The sequence below is a fragment of the Ambystoma mexicanum genome, chromosome 3p (assembly GCF_040938575.1).
Source record: "Ambystoma mexicanum isolate Mex_15411 chromosome 3p, UKY_AmexF1_1, whole genome shotgun sequence".
Classification (NCBI taxonomy): Eukaryota; Metazoa; Chordata; class Amphibia; order Caudata; family Ambystomatidae; genus Ambystoma; species Ambystoma mexicanum.
The window spans coordinates 1,101,535,425-1,101,557,088 of NC_090925.1; positions in this window are offsets into that span (position 1 = coordinate 1,101,535,425).

Sequence of the window (21,664 nt, forward strand, 5' to 3'; positions counted from 1 at the left end):
CCAATCAGTGGCGTGCTGGACCATCAACGTATTCCCGGGGGTAGCTATACGGATTCATCAATCGCTCAGATTTGCGTTACATAACTCCATGACAGACTCTAACTGCACATATCTGAATGTGCAGGGAAATCTGGAGGGGTTGGAGTTGCTCCTAATAAATTTGTATGCAACAAACTACTATGCTCCCACATTTTTCGAGACAACCTTTTCGAAATGCAGAGATTTCCTTGAGAGGCTTATGGGTGGGGACTTTAACATGGCATTAGGCCCACAAAGGGACAAGACATCTAAAACAGCCTATGTGACCCCACACTCAGCACGTGTAACAGCAGAGAATTAATAGGGTCCTATGATATCTGTCGTCTGGCTCAGAACGCATAGTGCAGTAAGAATTTCCCCTTTACTCAATGGCCCGTGACTCCCACTCCAGGCTGGGCACATGGTTGCAATCAGTCAAGGGGCCTCATTACATGGATGGCGGTAAGGATTTAAAATACTGGTACCGGTAAATCCTTACCGCCTTACTACGAGGTCCCTTTGCGGGTTGGGGGATTTAACGCCTGCTTTTTGCAGGCGTTAAAAACCAACCCGCAAAGGGACCCAGGGAGCTAATTACGGTACAGCAATTTGCGGTACCGTAATTAGCACCTTCCCCATTCCCATTGAGCCCTATGGGCCAAAAATGGCAATGGGGAAGGGCAATGGTGGAAGGGGGAATTACCACCCCGCCAACCTTGGAATGGGGCGGTAATTCTCCTTTCCACCAAGGTGGTGCTGGTATTCTACCGGCATGAACCATGGCGCTAATAGCGCCATGGTTCTCCGCCATCCGTGTAATGAGGCCCAATTTGTCCAGACACTCGTTAAACTCTCAGATATTACCAAGAACCCTAAGACATTCAATTACGTGGCCAACAGAGAATCTAAATATATGTCTGCACTGTCAGTCACCCGAAAATATGTTGAGGGGGATCGCCTGGTAGGCTACTGCCTTGGACACTGAAAGCTGAATGGTGTGAGCTGGATATTGAAATGGTGGATGATAAAGGTGGCCAGGCAGTATGCAGCCCATAGGGCATGAAACCCACTTTTGTGGAATACTATACCAACCTGTATTCCACCTGAAAAATCACAACTAGCCTGCCACCGCAGCTTTACCTTGAAAAGCTGAACTAATATGGCTTGAAGATTTACATAGGGAGTTTCTGAATGTGCCAATATCCCCCGAGGAGATCCAAAGGGCAATTAAGGAACTTAAAACCAATAAAGCCCTAGGACTGGATGGGCTACAATCCAAATTTTACAAAACCTATAGTGAAACCCTATCTCCCAAATTACTCCAAGCATATCAGGATGCACTGCAAAAAACATGCTCCCTCTCACACTGTGTGGAGCACTTATAGAAGTTCTGCCTAAACCAAGCAAAGACAAAAGGCTCTGCAAATCATATCGTCCCCTCTCAATGGGCCTCATTCCGAGGTTGGCGCTAGTCATGGCGCCATGACTAGCACCATTACTGGTACCGTGTCCGCCCTCGTTCAATGGGGACTTACCGGTCTAGTCTGACCTTTCCGGGACATAGGGCTCAATGGGAATGGGGAGGGTGCTAATAACGGTACCGTAAATTACGGTACCGTTATTAGCTCTGAAGTCCCTTTGCGGATCCCGTTCATAACGCCTGGTAAAAGCAGGCGTTAAGGACGGGGCCTCAAAGGGACCTCGTAGTAGGGCGCAAAGGGTTTACCGGCACCGATGTCTTTAACGGTGCCCGGTATCCCTTTGCACCCTACTCGGAATGAGGCCCAATGCTTATAATTGATAACAAAATATGTGCCAAGATACTGGGCAAACGGCTTGTGCCCATGAAACCATTAATCATCCTAACGGATCAATGTGGATTTGAGCCAGTCTGTGACACTACTTCCAACATCCGCAAAATATTTACTGTAGTTTTGTTCATTCACCCAGCAATCTATGCCATGGCTGCCTTACTAAACACTGAAAAAGGCACTTGACCAGTGGGACTTCATGTTTTGCAGCCCTAACTAGAATGTGGTTGGTAGCTAGTTTCATAGCCAGGGTCAGATTGCTATACTATAGGTTGACCCCTTCCCGCCTACTAGAGAAACTAGACAGGGATGCCCCCGACACCAATACTCATTGCCTTGGCAATAGAACCCCTGGCTGCAATACTCTGTGAACATCACTCTCACAGAGGGCTGAAGCTGTACAGGCACCAGATGCTAATCTCGGTATACGCTGACAACCTGCTGATCTATGTCAAACCCTGTATGAGAACCTTTCCCCCTGATAATAGCTGATAATGGAGATTCAGAAATTGAGTATTCATTCAGGCCTTCAGATTAATATGGGACAAAACTGACCTCTTCCCATTGACAGAATCTGCTGAGTCCATCCCACAATTCTAGGCAGTCTTCAATACCAGTAAAATGTTAAATATCGGGGGCAGTCACCATTGCGAAAACACCAAAATTGCTATACAATCTCAACTTTAAGCCACTGCTTGATGACATACCGCGAAAGTCCCGAAATGGGTGAAGTTACTGCTAGCTATTATGATATGGATCATGTTAATCAAAATTATTGTTCCTCCTAAATGTCTGTATCTGTTTACGAACATTTCATTTCGACACAACTACCCCGCAAATTCGTTATTGAGCTCAAATTTGTAATGACTCACCTAGTTTGTTGAGGTAAACAGGCCAGACTGGCGTGGGGCACCCTAACCTAACACTATAAATACAGAGGATTAGGTGTCCCTGACCTAGAAGATTACGCAATGGTAGCCATGGTTCACCATGTTACTCTGTGTTTACAACCTCACCTACCTGCATCTAACGAAATTCCTGGAATAACTTATTGCCCTTACTCACTTGAATCTATGTTGCTAGCCCAACCGTAGAGACAAACTAAAGATATTGATACTAGGGTTCCACGGTATGGGCTTGTCATGAGTTGCACCACACACATAATCAACCTACGCAATTGTAGCCATGGGTCACCATGTTACTCTGTGGTTTGAACCTCAATCATATGCATCTAACAAATGGCTAGAAAAATGAATTGCCCTTCCTCACTCACTTGAATCTATGTTTGCTAGCCCAACCGTAGAGACAAACTAAAGATATAGACACAATGGTTCCAAGGTATGCACTTGTCATAGGTTGCACCGCACACATAATCATTCTACACCATGCACGACAAGAGCTTACCTTGAGGTACTTCAGGGGCTCCCCTTCGACTCTGATAGATGGATAGTAAGGGCACTCTGCAGACAGGGGCTGGTCATGCTGGATGATCCTAATTCTGAAGAACTCTTCATATTGGTGCAAAGACAACAGGGGGTCAGTTCCACACCATTCTTAGGAAAGCTACTATGCAAGAGAAATAGAGGCAAGATGGTGCATTTGTTTCCAACTTTCCCTCAATCTCCTGAAACTAGAACCCTGATTAAATGCATCCTGTCCAGGGTCCTTATGTACGAAAAGTCTTCACGCTGTATAATCTAGTAAATGACTGAGACTTTATGAGATCGTGTCTGCCTGTAGAAGGTGGGAAGCAGATGTTAGAGGGTAGCTGAAAGATAAGGCCAAGTGCAGGAAGGCATGCATCCAAACAAGAAGAATCTCTCCAAGTATCACATATTGGCTAATCCACTTCAATTTGCTTCACAGATGTACTATCCCACTATGAAAATCAGGAAATTCGACCGCACTGCTTCAGGTGCATACTGTAAATGCAAGATGGAGGAAGCCATTTTTTACAACTGGCCTAGAACTGTTTTGCGGTGAGCATATTCTGACTAAGTATCTTAACTAAACTATCTGTCATCGCCACCCTGGACATTTTGCCAGACCCAGTAACTTGCCAGCTTCGAGTTCCCCTCACTATAGTGAACACCTTAGCCAGAATGGTAAACCTTGCACTCCTATTACCGCAGAGGCAGATTGCCTTTATATGGATGCATTCCTCCCCTCCATCAGTAGAGGCTTAGTTTGGTGACTTACTAAGGGTGACTCTAAAAGAAGAAACTTACGCTGAACTTATGCCACTGAGATCCTGGTCTAAACATATATGGGCATCATTGGTGACTTATCTTTGGAAATCTACTGTACAGACTGGAAATATCTCCTCACCCCACTGCACACAGTGATGGAGCTACGAGCATTACTAAATTGGTCCCATGCTCAACAACTTCAACTATAGATAGATGGATGCTGTTGACTGATGTATTGAGAATGGATATTCATTGCTGTCTACTGTACATGTGTTACCTTGCTGATATGAAACTCAATACTAAATAAATACTTTAAAATAAAATATACCTTTGACATTTATCATGTAGATGGCCATGTGTTTTGAATCATGTGCTTCCCTGCAACATATGAAGAGACACACTTAGTTTGCATTGTTGAAATGTATATTCACTGGAGTCAACCAGGAAAGCAATAATGTTACTGGATATCACTTTACACCAAGGGGCTCCTGTTCATGGGGGGCATACCATAAGAAATATGCATAAAAGCTTGAGGCTTTTGTGCATGTTCTCATTTCACACCGCATTTAATCTTTAATTTGATAAGCTCACTTGCAAAGTGTTCAAAATGGAGCACAGGAGTAGTCAATCATGAAGAAATTATAAAATGAATGTTGTTACAAATTACAATGTGGATTGTATGTATGTATGTTGAACAAAATGAAGGGAAGAAAGAATGGTCTACTCTGTCAATGCAATAGAAGTGAATAGACCTTTCATGCATACAAAATCATATGGTGTGTTGAGACAGGCTCAGCCAGTGCTTGTATTGTTGTTTGGTTTGCTGACCTGACTATAAGCGAACCCCCTCTTCAACAAGTTCTTTCTGTGGAGGTGTATGTAGGAGTCCCAGGAGACTTTTTGTTGGTCCTTTAGAGTGTACGTATGTATTGTCTGTTACCATGAAAACCCATTAAGTTCACAGAAATACAACTATCCATGCTCTAAAATCCTGTATGGAGTCTCCATATGCTTGACTGTGCCCCCAGCACACCGCAGGCCAACAATGCCCAGAAGTCTGACTATCGAAAATACGGCATGTTCTCTGAAGTGTTTTCCTGTAACACCTTGCTGCTACACAAAACATATCTGATATTTTCTACAGTTCTACACCAGGTGTAAGAGGATTTATGTTGTTACATACTCTCCCTCTGTTCTCTTCCTTTACCTTCAGTTCCGTCAGTTGTTTTACCAAGTACCTCTTGTAACCTGTTTTGTTAGATATTACTCGTGGAACTCTTTCCATGTTACACACTGTGTCCTCTTATGTTTGGAAATGCTTGCCATTACTTCACTCTTATATCCTAACCCCTCTCCCCATCCCTTCTCCCCCCTCTCTGCTTGAGGTTCAGCTGGTACCCAGCCCCCCTCAGGTTGAGCTTCTCCTTGATGCTTCCTTCCACCAGTGTACAAGAAATGAAAGGGTGACCCCTCGTGCGTGTGCTCTCAATGCCTGTGATCAGTCATTACAAAAAGTATTCTGTTCCTGGTTAGATTTAATAAAAGTGCTTATTTAATCAAGCACCTTGCTATGAGAAGCTTACATCTTAATTATCAGACGTGCACTTGTGCAATCATAATCAGCAATTGCGTACAATGCAGTAAGAAACAGCCAACACTAACCTCTCGGTGCACGTGCTGCTTGTTTCGCCAAACAATGACTTGCTCTAGGCTAGTTACACAATATCTGATTAACTCCTGACATTCAGTTGTGGTATATTTGGTTTGCTTACAATTTCATTATAACATACAGTGAAAGAAAAATGTAATTCATTGATTAGAAATTTAGATTATAGAACTATCTGTGAGTTTTTGGTCTTTGATTGAATGTTTCATCCTGTCAATAAGTGTTCCAGTGCTAGAGATAAGCACCTTGCCACTCGTACCCTGTGTGGGATAAGTTTGAGTGTATTCCTATATGCACTAACACAATTAATTCATGGTTTCTCCCAGGGAGTCCTCTGGGTAGCTGTAAGCAAGGCACTCCTGTTTGTTTGAGAGGTGGGTAACAGTATGCTTCCAGGATTAAGGATGTTCTGTGTTTTAGGTTTCTCAAAAAGAGCTGTGAATACAGTGTGTATCTTCTCCTAGAAGGCGACGGTGTTCCGCTCAGTCATTATACCAGTGGGTCTCTTTGAGCTGTCTTTTACAACCGTTAACCTGCAGCTTGTTAATCAGCTCTTCTTTCTGTGTCTGTGTTCCTGTCCCCTTGGACCTTGCCACCATGGCTACTTTAATTCTTCCCAAATTCTCCAACCGTCTTTACAGTTATTAAACATAAGACTGCAAACAAAACAGGTGAAATGAACATATGAAAAAAGTCAAACTTAAAGAATGACCTAGTTCAACCTATTTCATATACTTAGATGGACTTCCACTCCAGGGAAAAAAATCCTGATAGGCCTTCCTGTCCCGTCCGGCCCTCACTCACAACCTGCCCACCACTCCTTCCCATCCACTGCACAACCCTAAAAAAGAGGTTATGGCATGAAGATTTTCTAAAATCAGTTCTTCTAAATGCAGATCTATGAGCTCAAGCATCCATGAAGTTATCAACTTGACTCAGCAGGTCTGGACGAAGAATGGCGGAATCCGCAAAACCTGCCCTGTAGTTTAAAAAGAGACGTCAAGTTGATTGCCAAACGTGATATTCAGAGATGTCTGCTAAACTAAGCTAAATCTGAAGGTAGGATTGGATTAGCTTTCCTCAAAATCTGTTCAAGGGGGAGAGAGATACCTGGACTTATTAACTCCAGCCTATGCATGCACTCTATTTTTGGAATTTCGACTGGTCCCCTTACCCTTCAGATTCTGACCTTTACTCGTAATTGGAAAGATGGCATTTCTGAAATATGTCTGTTGTGTAGTTCGGATCCTGAGTCTGGTAGACACTTTTTGCTCTTCTGTGAGTGTAATAGGTATTTGAGAAAAATGTACTTGATGCCATTATTTATGAAAGCATATGTTAAAAATATTGCTGAAGCTGTTGCTCTATGTCGATCTACTGAAGTAGTGAATGAGATATATCTTGTAGCTAAATTCATTTATCGTGCCTAGCTTCGTAGAAAGTCTTTATTAGTTATTTGATCACATGTCTTTTGTTTTATACATTTTAGAAGATGTTATTGGTGCAAATTGTATGAACTGTATATTTTGTCATGTAGGTGAACTGTATATGTTGTATGGAATATATGTATTTATTAATGTTGCATTAGAATTATATGTGCTAAAGGCGAATCTACCGACTAAAGCAATTAGTGACTGACTGAATGCGACTGGCAAGAATTGAATTCCAATGAAGACAAACTGGCCTTTCTCTTCCACCTTCATAACTATCATGCATTCAAAAATCAAAAGCAAAGGCCTGCACTGCATACGTGCATGGAACATGTCACTGATAAATAGGCCAACATTTTCAGGATTTGGAGTGGCATGAGCTCCCCAGCTGAGTGCACATCCAAGCCGAGCGCCTCTCATGCCGGAGCAGATAGCTTGTCACCCTGCCTTAATAACATCATGAAGATTTAGATGAACATCAACCACCAGAATGTAACCATATGGACCTCTTCTTGCTCGTAAAGCTGGACCTAAGTCCCCCCCCTCCACTGTCATGCTGCTTTCTACGCCTGATGTTGCCAATACACTCAAGCAGATGAAATCTTCTACTGAGCAGGTCCTCCCTTCCCCAGACATCACCATAAAAAGACATCAACACCAAACTGGCTCTGGCTCCAACTGCTCCGTGCAATAGTTCTTTCGATGCAGGTGTCTTTCCTCGGGAGCTCGAAAAGACATGTCAGAGGAGCCAAATGGCAATCATTGGCGAAATCCTTGAGAACAGGGTGATCTCCCATTTCCAGGACTCCTGTGAATTGAATGACCTGCTCTATGACCATCAATAACAATTCAATCCAGAGGCAAAGCATCTGCACTCTATTTGAAAGATGAGCTTCTCCAGACACAAAACAACAACTTCCTCCTGTCCTCATTCTGCTAGAACTGCCACAGAATTTGACACTGCTGACCAAACATACTGCTTAATATCCTGGAAAACTCTTTTAGCATCAACAACAGTACCCTTGGGTGGATCTCCTCCTTCCTTCGGTACAGAGGAACTCAAACCCGGTCCTCAATACTCTGCTTTTCAAAAGGTCTATGATACATAGTACAAGACCTTGACCTCTTATGTCTATGGACTCTATCCTTTGTCTTGCACTGCTTTGGTCTGGCTGTTGGTTCCCTCTATTGTACCTTCATCAATGGCTCATCAGGATGAACCTTTAACTTGTTGCACTTGTTGTATTTCTGCTATTTGACTGACTGCACTTACCTTGCAGGACCTTCCCCCTTCCTTGCACTGATCCCCTTCTACCTCCCTCAGACGTACTAGGTCTGAATGTTCCAAGGTTTTCCATTCCCCAATCCCTTTGTTCTTGGAATATTATTGAGTGAGCGCACTTACAGTTGCTGATTTATAAATCATCAATACATAAATAAGCCACCATAAACAACCCTTCTTTCTTGAACTCTTGCACATGATGTATTCATTGTGGTTAAAGATGACACTGGGGCAGATGTATTTCCCTCTTTACGGGCCATAACTCTGCCGTGCTACTGCTGGCATATATTGTGGGCACATGTACCATGAAATTGAGATTACAGTGGCTTAGCTGGCATACATTGTGAGCACATACATCATAAAATTACATTACATGACAATAGAGGCATCATGAAACTGTACTGAAGTGCGAAATAGAGGTATATTTGGTGGGCACAGCCATCAAGAAAATGTATTGCTTTGGCAGTGCTGGCATATTCTCAAGGCCAGGATCGCCCCATAAGAACTCTTCTTTCATTGCCGTTGGTGATCAAAGGCAGATGCCTAAGATATCTCATTACAATTCCCATCTTGTCTCTTCTAGGAAATGTATCTCTCTATCTCTTTCTCTCTCTTTCTCTCTCTCTCTCTCTCACTCTCTCTCGATATTACATTTTTGAAACATCAACCTTTCTATATACAATCCCATATTCCTGTGTTTTCTAACTGTATCAAACCTAACAACTCTAACTCTCTCCTTAGCCAACTGATTCTTGTGAGGTCACTAACCTGGGAAATGTTTATGTTCGCTATTGAGAAGGGTATTTTGACTCCTGTCTGGATGAGACGCTTCACCATGGAGACTCAGCCAGCCGACATTTTGAAGAAGGTAATTGTCAGTGGCAATGCTGCTAGCTTATATTTTTGGCACAGCCATCATTTAACATGTTCTTGTGTACTGTTAGTGGCCCTGCAGTTATTGTGTTCCCTTACGGAACCAATTGTACATTGTATGGCTTTTTTACCCAATTTTGTTTAAATGTGTCCAGTAAGAGGCACATTTATATATGTTGCTGCCATATAATATGAATAGAATCTATTTGCCCTACCTTTCAGCAAATTCGATTGCTAATAACCTTTGACTTGCTGGATGGATTTAGATGACATTTCCTAAACAAATTGTCTGACATGGGTCACTCGGAACAGAAATTAGGGTCATTAGATAATGGTCAGTGGCCTTGCACTTTAAGTTGTGCTGGTGCAATAGTGACAGTGCCAATGGCCGGTGGGCTCTGACAATTTAATACTCAGAGCAATTCGGGTCTCAGTGGGATTCCTGGTACACTAGGCAGCAGTGGCTAACAATCTTTTTTGTCTAATTGTTGTGACATGTACAGTGTTTTAAAGTCTAAATCCTTGTGGCAGGAGCATGTTGTTCAAACAAGTGTCATGGGTTGAAAAATGCTATGTATAAAATAGCACTGCCCTATTGACAAAGACATTTTCCAGGAGCATTGACATTTGAGCTTGTGTTCAAACCCATACGCATTGCCCATCTGACCCTGAAGTGGAGGTGTTGACTACTGGGTGGCGCTGTGCTGCGTTTGACTTGGATGAAACAGCTAATTGTGCTTTCACGTAGACTATAGTGCGCAATTGTCTGAAACTATTGAGAGCTGTCTATCTTGGGTTGAAAAATGATATGGATAAAATAGCACAGCACTATAGACAAAGATATTTTCCTGTAGCAAAATCTGACATTTGTGCCAATTTCCATACCTGCACACTATTCGCCATCTGGGTCTGAACTGAAGGTGAACTTCTAGTGTCGGGTACTGGTTGGTGCTGCGCTGTGTGCTGTGCTGTGTGGGACGTGGCTAAAATAGAAGGGAAAGCAGAATGGAGAAAAAACACACACACACACACCCACCGTGTTAAAGTACTCTCAGGAAGGCAGGCGGGGATGGGAGAGTGTCAGTCATGGTAGGTGCACTCCAGTTGAAACTCGGTATGCCAAGCCGGTCCCTTTGCAATATTGGTGATGGCACAATCATCCACATATCAGGCTTGTCCCTTTAAAATTCCAAAACAGGGGAGGCAGAACCTGTCATGTGTGAGGCCTTTGCCTCGTAGAGCCTAGTGTGGTAAGTTTGTACATCACACTCATAAGGAAAGGATGAGGGTTAGACTTCAGAAAGCAGCCCTGACAAGTCTCTCTGTTCAACCCTGTTTGTTTTTATCTTGACTGACACGGTGCAAGCTAACTGAACTAATATAGATGTATATACATATACCCTATGACACTTTAACCAGATATAGGTACTGAGTAGAGCAGTATGGACATTTTGACCCACAGGACAGCGCCCATTTGTTGTAGAAACAAATCCCTGGGAGAAGTGGTTTTGTACACAGTGTCCTGCTTAACTTTTATGCATGTCTTATCTAAATGCATCTGACTGATCAATTTATTTATGAGTAGTAAAACAATATATTTTGAGATGTGTGGGATCAAAACCACCTGACACGCTTCGTTAAAAAATACAACAAATGTACCGCGATTCTTTGCTAAGAGTAGCAGTAAATCGTCAAAAAGAAGAAAGGGAATCAAAACATCCACTGAAAAAACATTAGGATTACTAGAAATAGGGAGCGGTTATTGAAAATGAATTCCTAATGTAAGATCCTGACTTTTGGTGTCAATGTTAATTGGATTGAGCTCAACTCTCAGAGAGACAGATTGGAACCTATTTTTGAATCGCTGTTGAGTAAATTGCCTAGTAAAATTGTCATATGCGGAACAGACAGTGAGCTCACGTCATGGGGGAAAGCAGCAGAGCAGCAGTTCAGTCCTGGCATTCATTAGGAACACATGAGCTGGAGCAGAGGCCTAGATGCTGGGGGGGTTGCTTCATCCTGGTATCTTTCAGCCTGTACAATTTAACGTTGGGCAATATGAAGAAGTTGTGTTGTGTGCTCACCCACCCCTAAGCTTTTATGGGGCTTTAGTGATGACAAGATAAAGCTGAGAAGACTGTTGCCCCTCTCCTTAACAGGCTGTCTCCTGTGGGCTATGCTGCCACATTCGCTTGTCCCTTCTGTGCCTGACCCTGTCTCGGGGTCCCCAACAGCTAGGCAAAAGGTTGGGAGTTCAATAACACCATTACTGGCCCTCGTCCCTAAAATATTATCAAATTTTATGCACTGTGAGCATGTGAGCTACAGAAGTGAACAGTGACCTGGAGTGAACTTTCACAAAGTAAGTGGAGCGAAAGAGAAAGAGAAAGAGAGAGAGAGAGAGAGAGAGAGAGAGACAGAGACAGAGACAGAGACAGAGAGACAGAGAGAAAGAATATGTGTGTTTTAAGGAAAGAGCTACTTCTAGGGGTGAGTTCATTTAACATGCAGGGACGGACTGGGACAAGAAATAGGCCCGGTCACCCAAAAAAAAGTGTCCCACCCTCGCCTAAAAAAAGTGGCCCACCCCTCGCCTCACGACCCTTGACCTCTGATGACATCACCAGAAGTAATGTCATTTGACCCCACCCCAAAGTTACATCCCGGGAAGCGATGAAACACAACCTTTCACCCCTTGATAAAACAGGAAGTGCCATTAAATAGCATTGTTCCTAAGTACACTAAATTACTGTGAATTCAGGCAGACGTTAAAGGCCAAATGATAATGTTATTGTGTAGCACTTACACTTAAGCTCTTTTTTATAGAACAAATATGCATACCATATCACCCACTTACAAGGAAAGGAAACCCGGTATACAACTGTCTGATCACAATTAGAAGTGTATACTTTGTCTATATCCGGGAGGATAGTGATAGGGGTACAGGGAGACAAAGTTATGAAGCAGGTACTAGAGGTGTATGGTATAAACACTCTTAGTAAAACATTAGGAGGGACCAAGGAAGGTTAAAAAAGTCAGTATCAAATTTTAACAATAAACAGTCCGTCAGATTTAAAACATCCAATTAAATAGATAGGTCCGTAATACAGAAATTGTCACATCCCATGTAGAAAGCAACAATAGGGAATATGTAGCAGGCTCCAATGGCCAGTTAAAAGTAATGTTATAGCAAAAATACGACCACTGAGGGTACTTATCCTGATAAGGTGCCTGTGGGGGCTCTCTACTAGTATTAGTAGGTCTAGGGTAGTGAACATCACGGCCCTTGGTAAGCCCATAGAACCTACCTGCATCGGCCGCATCGCGCTGTTTCTGGATACTCTTTGTAGATCCTCGAGGGCGAGATACCTGCTTGCCGCATACTCCCCCGCACTTGTGCGGAACGCTGTGATTTGCTCCTGAGTACACTCCTATGGGCTTACCAAGGGCCCCACAGGCACCTTATCAGGTGCTAGGATACTGTAGTGGTATTGTTTACCACCCCAATTGTCAAATAGGCTATACTGTAATTTATTCCCTCCTGATGAATGTTCCACACTTTGTTTTAGAGGAACAGAAACATGTCGAGACATATCTCTGAACTTTAAACAGAGAGTAAAATTTATGACATATTTATCCATATTTGGGTGGGTACCTTACTATTTAGGTTGATAAGTACCCTCAGTGGTTGTATTTTTGCTATAACATTACTTTTAACTGGCCATTGGAGCCTGCTACGTATTCCCTATTGTTGCTTTCTACATGGGATGTGACAATTTCTGTATTACGGACCTATCTATTTAATTGGATGTTTTAAATCTGACGGACTGTTTATTATTAAAATTTGATACTGACTTTTTTAACCTTCCTTGGTCCCTCCTAATGTTTTACTAAGAGTGTTTATACCATACACCTCTAGTACCTGCTTCATAACTTTGTCTCCCTGTACAATATCACCAAACCTGTGTTGGTACTCATTTATCGACCTAAGAAAGATGAAAGGCTTTTTGAAAAGAAAAAGAAAATGTTGAAAAAAATCATTTTTTTTTCATTTTTTTTATCTTCGAAACTGGCCCAGGCATGGTCACAAACCGGCCCCCACTCCCAAGGTACGATTTCGGCCCAGCCACAGGCCGAAAGCCGAGGGGCCAATCTGACCCTTTTTACACGTACATCCCTAAACACTACCAAACATAGGAAAATGCTAAAAATGAATTATTCTGCATTATTCAACATCCAGAAATGTTCAGAAATAAAAACACAAACATGGAAAGCAATAACCTAGGCACTTTGCTATTTCTTGGCCCATAATCCCCATACCCATGCGTGATTATCATACCTGCCACACACTTACAGCGTAATACATATGTACAGAGTCTGCTTATTCTTTGCAGCTTAAAAGGCCACAGGTTTATTGCGTACACACAGCAATCAGTCTAAGTTGAAATCCACTTCATGATTGTCAACCCTGCAAAAACACACTTTGGCTACATTTCTATTCTTATGTGGCGACCAGCTGACTAAATCACTATTGTTTTGCTTACCCACTGTTTTCACCATCTCCATATTTATTTCTTAGGCTAAAACTACCCCAAACAAAAGTGTCCTCTATATGGCTGCCCTTGCAGGAGATCTTGGGCTGGAGCAACGCCGTTCATGACAGGGGAAAATGAGCTCTCTTCCTTTCATCAAGCTCCCCTCACTGCTGGGCCTCCGAGAAAGGCTGACCCCGGGGGATCAAAAACCCCTTTTGATTATTACCAAGTTCACTTTATTGTCTTTATAGTCCAACTGGTTGCTAGCCTTCCGCACTGTGACTGCTGCGGTTGCAAACCCCTGATCGCCATACTCGCCCCTTGTCTGAAAGATCCCTCCTTGTCAGGTGGGCGGGAGGATGACGCTGCCCTCCAGGGTACACGTCGGCTGGCAGAACTGGAAGAGGGGCGGATGAGGCTCGGTTCCCCAATATGCCTCTGTAAGGGGACCTGATTGATTTTCTGCTGTGCTTGCTTCCGGCTGATCCCTTACCCACTTTGCAGGCTTTGTTTTGACACCCGGGCCGCAGCCCAGGTTACCCTTGTGCCTCCTCCAGGGTCAGCTCCGCCTTCCTCATTGTAACCACCGTAATTAGTGATAGTAGTTTCAAGGTTGTTTTGAACAATTGGCATCCTAATTTATGATACATGTGCGAAGCAGGAGCCCCTTCTCTTCTCGATATCAGTGTAGTGGGCCACAAAGTGCTAGGCACCCTGGGTTTTGCTGGTTTAAGATGAGCTCAGAATCATAGTGACTCCAATGATGATCCCAAAGGAATCTCTGCAATTTGTGTGACAGTTTGAAAAGTCTGCCTCAACTGAAAACCCTAGCTCTTGTGGAGTATATGGGTGCACATCAGGTTTGAACCCTGTAAACTGCTTGAGTTGGAAGACATGTGTGGTCCTCACACTCTAGCTGCAGGTAACACACACTGCCAGGTTCTTGCAGAATACTATAGAACAGCTGTTCCTATAAAATGGTTAACAATGAAGTGAATATTATTTCACTTCACCTACAAGAGAAAATGAGATACAACATATTGGGCCAAACAGGAGAAGCTCCCTTGGTAAGAGGGGAATCACCAGTCCACAGTCCATGTATTGTTCCTCTCACTGGACTGCACTCTTTCCCTGTTGTTAGGGCTCATAGTTATGTTTAGATGAAACAATGTGGGGCATCGAGGCATGGCGATATTGTGATAATTACTGATGCTATCAGGCAGCTGTGCAGTGCCTCAGCCATGTGAGCTGATGGTGCAAAGAGACATGAAACCCAGGCAATGGGTCCATAAATGGCAAGTAGCTGACATGCCTGACAAGCTGCTAGATGCCGGATATGTTCTCAGTGATGTACACCCTTACTCCTACCTAGAACCGCAGTCAAGACTGTTAGGGGCACCAGGGGGTAAGTAGAAGAAAATGACAGTCCCAGGTGTACAGTCCAAGGTTTGTATTTGTGAGCAGACTTCCAATGCCAGGCTTCTGGGGGAGAGGCGTTTGGGCCCAAAGAGCTAGTGCAGAGATGGTTTGGGCTGTAAACGTACAAGGGGCGAATGGACCAATGTACCTCTTGAGCATCTAATTCTGTGTGCAGTTCCTATGGGCAAATGGGCAGCACCTGTACAAAATATTGTATTGTCCCTCCAAAATACTCACACACTTTAGGTGAAACGGTCTGTCTTGGTTACCAGTATTTCAATTCATAAATAGGTTTTCCCTTATTTCTACTTCCTCCTACAGGACAGACTGGATAGTGTAGATGTACTATCCCCCATTGGGACTTCTGGTCTTTGTGATTTGGCACTGGATCCCCCTGCTGGCCACTAAAATAGAAAGCCTGATACAAGGACATCTGTGTCGGTTTTTAGTAGAGTGTGGTGATCTCTGCACAAAAACTCAGGAACAGGGAAACCTGAACTATCAGCTAGGGGCGGACTGGCCCTATCGGCCGTTCGGCCACCGGCAGAAATGTTTTGGATTTGGAATGGCCCTGGGCCATTTTTTAAGCCACCCTGAGGCCGGTTTATTTAAACGACATACATTTTGTAACTTGAGTTACTTTAAGTAACCTAAAGTTGTTTGATGCTTGCCTGCCGCCAGCTTGCCCTTGCAATGGGTGGACGGGGATGTATGCATTCTTCAAAGAAAGTTAACACGTAGTTTCTAATTGTTAACTTGTGCCTATTTATGGTGTCCGGTTGCACATAGCATGGTTGAGAGTGTGCAGATCATGCATGACTGAAACAGGGATTGTTCGTAGATGATCTATGTACAGTTCTTTGCCAAAAGCACTATATAAATAACAAATCATTATCAAATGCCAGGCACGGCCATGGCTACTGCCTGGTGTACTTGGGTGGGTCGATCACAAATTAAGTACTTGCCTGCTGTTGCTCACGGTGGAGCCAGCCTGCACTTCACAAGTTTGAATCCTGCATGTGCCGATTCAGCCTTTCATCTTTCTGAGGTGGGTCATACACTGGCCACTAGTCATTGGAATAATGACACCTGCTATTACAGTACTTAACAGCAGGAGTCATCAGGTGCAAGCATAAAGCACGCTATAAAAGAATCCAAATTATATGATGAGTGGCAGTGGGAACCTCAATGCAGCTGTGTGGTGTGGCCAGATGTCTGCATTCTGCTTGCTGTGTTGGTTTTCTAACTGCCTTGCAGGTGCTGCAGTATCAAGATTCATTTAATTATGTAAAAGTTATAGGTTACATGTGTAGATGTCTGGAATGTTATGTTGTGCACTACTAGCTCTTCACTCTGCAGCCACAGCGATAGGACCTGTGCATTCTCTGTAAACTTTTGAATTGACGCGATTCATGGATGACGGTTTGAGGGCCACATTCTTTTAGGCGAGGGCCGGCCACTTTCTATTAGGTGTCCAGTCCTATTTCTTGTGCCAGTCTGACCCTGCTATCAGCACAATCTGAACAATAAACCAGTGGCTTGGACACCTTACTTTTGGAGCTGAGGGGAAGGGCTAGCAGCTGTATTCCAGAAGAATTGATGGGCAAACACACATGACATTTCCTGGTAAAGGTGTCTCAGTTTTGGGAAGGCACAAGGACTAAACGAAAGCATGAGAGGACCTCAACCTCCCTGCAATTGATTCTCCCTCACAATGTGCATGTACTGAGCCATAGGAGACACTTATGCACTTCACCTGGTGTCACACAGGAAAGGGAAAACATTTTTCTAACAATTCACATCTAGTTTACCTCAGAAAGACAGAAAGACAAGCCCCCTCAGTTGATATCACATGAAAGATTTGTGGCAAATTGATAACTTCTTAGCATGGAACCCTGATGGGATTTCTAAGAGACATTGAAACGTTATTTTAGGTGTTTACTAGACTTCTAGCCCCTGTGTATGTATTGTGTTTCATGTGATATAGATTTCTGACTACTATGTCAATAGGATTTTCAATGACCTTCAAATCTTAAAAGTTGCTGCAGAAGTGAAAAGCATCCAGATGTCTAGTTTCACCTACGCTGCACAGGAGCATTTTCAACACACTTTCATGATGCTTTTGACCACAATACATAGCACGCGTCTGCCTGTGTAAAAAACATTGCCATGCTGGCTATGCCCAATAATGGCATTCTTGCCATGGAAAGAAAATTTGTCCATGCTGTCTGCACCGGTATTCCAGCATAACAATGCTTATTTATTTATTTATTTTTGCAATTGTTACAGTGTACAAAATCCTTAGGTTTCTCAGCGCTAGTTACATTATGGTACAAAGTTACATGTTACATATGAAAAAAAGAGTTACAAAGGTACACAGTTACTTGTTGCATTAGGAGAGGGAGAGGCGGTGGGTTGGGGATAAGCAGTGGGGTAATGCAGAGTACAGTCGGTTGAACAGCTAAGTCTTTAAGTTTCTGCAGAAGGTCCAATAGGCCTTTTCTTTTCTGAGTGCAAGTGGCAGATTGTTCCAAAGTTTGGCCGCCATGACTGGGAAGCTCTTGCCCCCTACTGAGAGGTGGTTGAAGTTGGGGGTCTTCAGAAGGTGAGAGTTTAATGATCTCAAAGGGCAGACGGGGCGTATTTCTCTACGCATCGTGAGAGGTGTGTTGGGACAGTGTTAGAGAGACATTGGTCGGCCAGGGACAATGTTCTGAAGTTAATCCTTTCCCGGATGGGCAACCAGTGTGCAGCTCTCCTAGCTTCTGATATATGGTCCAATTTGGAGAGGCCGATGGCCACTCAGAGAGCATCATTATGGATTGTCTGGAGTTTGTTCAGGTTGCGTTTGGAGGTGCCATTAAATAAGGCATTATAATATTCAAGCTTTGCTCCAGTGATGGCTCTTGCTATTGTTAGGCAGTTGGGAGTGGAGAGGAAGGGTCTGCTGGCATCAAGCAGTTTGGCAGTGTACGCCGCCGCTGAAGCGATTGAGTTCACTTGTTGCGAAAGATTGAGGCTGGCATCCAGGTAGACGCCAAGAGTTTTGGCAGCGGCAGAGGTGGTTGATGAGGTTACCATGGATGATGAATTCCGTGTAAGCTGGGTCAATGTTGTGATTTGTGAGTTTGAGCCAACAATGAGTATTTCAGTTTTATTGTCGTTGAGACAGAGTAGGTGAGAAGCCTTTCAATTGTGTATGACCTCGTAATCAGCGATTATGGTTGATGGCTCCTGAGTGTGCTTTGCCCATAATGGCAGTGATAAAATATGCCATGTCACTGTCACTGTCAGAAAATATGTCCATGCTGGCTGCACCAAATTATGGCCAGCAGTCCTTTGAAAGAACACTCATCATGTTAGCTTTGCCTATTTCACCAGTAAATCTGCCATGTAACTGTCCATGCTGACTGCACCAATATAGGCCCGTAGCTTCACATAGTACCACTTATAAAATGGCCTTTGCTCATAATTCCAGTAACAGTACCATGCCAGTGCTAGAATACATGCATATGTGAGTATGACCCCTGTAATAGCGGTATCTTCAAGCTACAATACTTGTGTTGATTTTGCCCATAATGTTAGTAAAACTGCCATACCCTGCAAGAAATGATGTCCATGCAGGCTGTGCAAATATAGGTCAGTAGCCTCATGTAAGAAGGATCAGAATTTTGGCATTGCCCATAATGCTAGTAAGAAAAAGCATGACACTGAAATAAAGCATATACTTGCTGGCTGTGCAGTGACTGGCCAGTATTCCCACATAAAACAATACTCGTTCTGAGTGTCTCCATAAGGAAAGTTATAAAGCCAGACCACTACAAGAAAACATGTTCATGCTTGTTTCACTCATGTTGGCAAGTATCCCCACGTACAAACACTCATAATGTTGGCTTTGTTCATGATGGCAGTGTACAAATTGTGCCTCTGACAGGAAACACGTCCATGCTTTCAGTGTACATGTAGGTCAGTATCCCCTCCATAAGAATAGTCATCATATTGTCTTTGCCCATAATAATAGAAAGAAATAGCATGCCACAGAATGAAAACATGTCCATGCTGGCTGCACGAATGTATGCCAGCCAGTATCTCCACATAAACAGAATTATCAGGTTGGTTTTGCCCATAATCATAGCAAAAATGGCATGCCTCTGAATCTGAAAGAAAATATGTAACTGCTGGCTGTACCTACTTAAGTCAGAATCACCACATAAGAAAACACATCAGGTTGGCTTTACCCATATTTCCAGTACAAATTCCATCTTGTCACTGCTGACTGTATTCCTATAAGCCAGTATACCCATGTAAGAACTATCATCAGGTTGCATTTGCCCAGAATTCAAGTAAAAATGCCATTCCACTGAAAGAAAACATGTCCCTGCTGGCGGCTCTACCCCTGTAGGTGAGTATCCTGACATAAGATCATTCATTAATTTGTGCACCCAGTCCTCATCAACACCCACAGTAATCACTTTTCCCCTGCAATACATGCCCTGCCACACACACATTCATACACATTGAACATTCAAAAGGCATTCACACATGCATGTATATACAACAGCACAATGTATGCTAATTCACAAGCTCTCACAGTCACATGCACATTTACAAAGACAACCCCTTGCATGCACACCAACGATCATATATATACTCATGAATAGGTTTGTTTTACCTGCTGCCTTAGCCCCTCCATACTCAGGAACCCTGTAACAAGACAGACATCTCCAGAGAGTGCTGGCCAACACCCTGGCAGGAAGCAGGAGGAGGTGCCATTCTAACCCCCCTCCCTTCCTGGTGCTGAATTGTGAGCAGAAATTGATCACCTTCAATTGACCACGCAAAGTCCTCAAAATGCACAGGGATGCTCATGTGCGCCCGTCATCCATATCCCCCGCCGCAATGTCCCATTCAGCATTCATGAATAGCGTACAGTCAGCTATGAGATACCACATTTCTCTAACAAATAAAGCCTGGAGCAGATCCTCAGCTGCTGAGGGAGTACTCAGTGCTTTCCCTGGGCTGCTTAGTTTCTGGATACTGGATGGTGGGTCTGCATCCTATCGCCTGCTTTTGCCATGCCACCACTGTTTGGCACGTCCCTTTCACTAACAAGCATGGCATTCAATTAAGGACGTTTGCAGTTACAAGGCCTCCATGTGGATGCAGCGTGATTGAAGATTATACGGTTTGCCTTGCTTTGATCCGTTTGTACTTACCACATTTATTCATGAGGAATATGCATCCTAGAGAAACAGTGAAAATGCCAAATTAGCAGAACCTTTTCGTGTGGGGTTTGCTGTATGTTCTGCCTTGTATCTTCTGCCTTTCCACTAACAAAACTTCCATGAATTATGATTTATATAGGTTAGACAATAAGATAAAAATAGAACAAGGTAAATCAGGTGCACCATTACTTTGTGTGACGAGAGAACTGAAAAGAGTGCCCAAATGAGGAGAGTGGGAAGTCTATTAGCATTACAAAGATACATGTTATATACCTGGGCCGCTGCAATAGCAATGCTCAAATAAAATAAAGTATACATTGGTCTGCAAGCTTTTAAGGGTGTCAGCATATGTGAGACAAATCAGGAATTCCTGATGGCAGGAAGAGTTTGGTACATGCATAAGTGAAATGCAATTGTGTGGCAACGTTGGAAATATATTTTGTTAGAAATCATTAGGATGCCACCTTTTGGAAGTTTGGGATCACATAAGCCTACCTAGCAAAGATCCAATATTTCTTAGAGGGAGTGGCCATCTACATTACTTGCTGTACAATCTAGGGGTTGTTAGCGGAGGTTGGGCAGGCATGTAGAGGGAAGTCGCTCACTGAGGATCTGGCATCGATTGTGGAGGAGTCAGTGAGATTCTGAAGAATTCTATAAGGACTTCCGTGCTGCAAAGCAATCAATTTTCCACAATAAAAATGCCACCAAATGAACACCTCAAATCAATTTTTGAGTTATTTAATTTTTAAATTTACAATGTATACATGTTAAACAGCAGATTAAATAATGTACATGTCCAAGACTTCTCTGAGTTTTGTTCTGGTTGTCCACACTGTCATTCTATGCTTTCTAGCAACAATCAAGGCACTGCAGAGCCAATAAGCTTGCACCTTTTAAAACATCTTCTCATGGTCATGAGAGATATGCAAAAGCAAAGAAGCAGTCAGCTTTCCCATTTTCGTGACAGACAACCGGCCATATCCTATCCCAAGACTCCTGACAAAGCAGATACTCTTCTATACTTAGGGTCAAGGAACCTCAGTTCAAACCACAACTCAACCTGTCAGAGCACATAAGCCCCATTTCAAGTCCCCTACCTTGAGTCTGAAACAGGCAGGCTAAGACCTTCTGCTGATTTACTCTTAAAGACAAATTAACTCCACACACAATGCCTTGTGCACACTACTTTTCCCACGCTCACATTACTTTTCCC